Here is a 1,534-nt window from a genome sequence, read left to right on the forward strand (position 1 = left end):
CTGATACCAATGTGATGTTCCCTTTATTATTTTTATATCATATTTAAATTTTACAATTAGATCCTTAAATAAAAAACCAACATTTCAAAATATTATGCGAACTTCTCAATATTACCCAAATTGGGTATGCTAGGAACAATGCCAAAAAACTCCACAACTTCACATATTTTTTATAAATCTAAAAGTAGAAATTTTTACTGAAATTTTTCCAGCATAAAGGCCTAAAAAATGACACTTCTAGATCCACAAAGAGTTTACACAATAGCTGCAAAATGGAGTTCAAATACAATGCTCATCATGCTCCAAAAAGTAACACAAAAAATAGTCCTGAAACACCATAAAACACTAAAAATATAACACATAACTAGAATCAAATCCCAAGGAATACATTAAATTAAAATTTACTAGAAAAATGGCTGAAATATAGAAAGAACCCAAACTGATATGAAAATATCAACCGGAAACACAAAACTCTTACAAAAAACACACTCGAAAACTCACAAATCTGCATTGTTCAACACAAAGGAAAACTCTGCATGAGATTGCACATGGAATAGATTCAAACTCCCATCCTTATCCTTTCTATAAAATTTCAAACTATCATCTTTGAGTCTCCTTCTCCATAGGTTTGGAAGCCTCTAAAGAACAACAAAGTAATGAGCAAAAATCAAGTTCAAGAAGGAGCCCAAAATGCCTCCAAACCTCTTTAAAAGAAGGCATAACCATAATCCATGTACAAGAGGGGTAAATAAGACATATTTTAATAATATTTAACATTTATTAATACTTTGGTTTCAAAAAATTAGCCCCCTTTACCAAAACTTTACATTTTGACCCTGCTGGCCTTAGAAAATGTTATTAATTTTAATTATTTTAAAGAGGGGACATGTCATGTTATGAAGGTTGAGGTAGTGACAAAAGATTATTTGGATGTGGAGGAGGTATTTCTAATGGACCTTGTGGGATTGGAGGCAATTGTTTCCAATCCTCACCCATTGATTCCTAAAACAATGTATCCTTTATTAACGCACCCTCCAAATGAGTCCTTGTAGGCATGAAGTTGAACTCTAAAAGATTGAAAACATGCAAGCCATCCCCTTTTATGGATGTCATTCACCCTTCATTTTCTTGATCAGTGGATTCTTCAACTTGAATAGGTTGTTCTTGGGTGGAAGGGGGCATCTGTTTTTAACTCCTTTTTTCTTCTTTAGCAGTCCTTGTCAACTAAGTCCTCTTGTTTAGAGGTAGATATTCAATTTCTTCCTCCCATTCTTCATTCTCTTCCTTGGGTATGGTCTTTGGAATAAGGGAAGAAGGAGTATTTTTCTTTTTTAGTTTCTTACTCTTCACCCTGACCAACACCATTTTGGTTCTAGTCATCTTTGGAACTGACGAGGAGGCCTCTATTTGTACTGGGGATTCTTGGGGATGAGCTTCCTCTTCCTTAGTAGATTTTTTTTCTTTTTCCCCATTATTTTGTCATTGTGAAAATATGTCACTTTTCATTCATGCTTATACATGGTCTCCATCCTGA

This window comes from Cupressus sempervirens, chromosome 4 (genome assembly GCF_028749045.1).
Source record: "Cupressus sempervirens isolate cs-2001-9-10 chromosome 4, ASM2874904v1, whole genome shotgun sequence".
Classification (NCBI taxonomy): domain Eukaryota; kingdom Viridiplantae; phylum Streptophyta; class Pinopsida; order Cupressales; family Cupressaceae; genus Cupressus; species Cupressus sempervirens.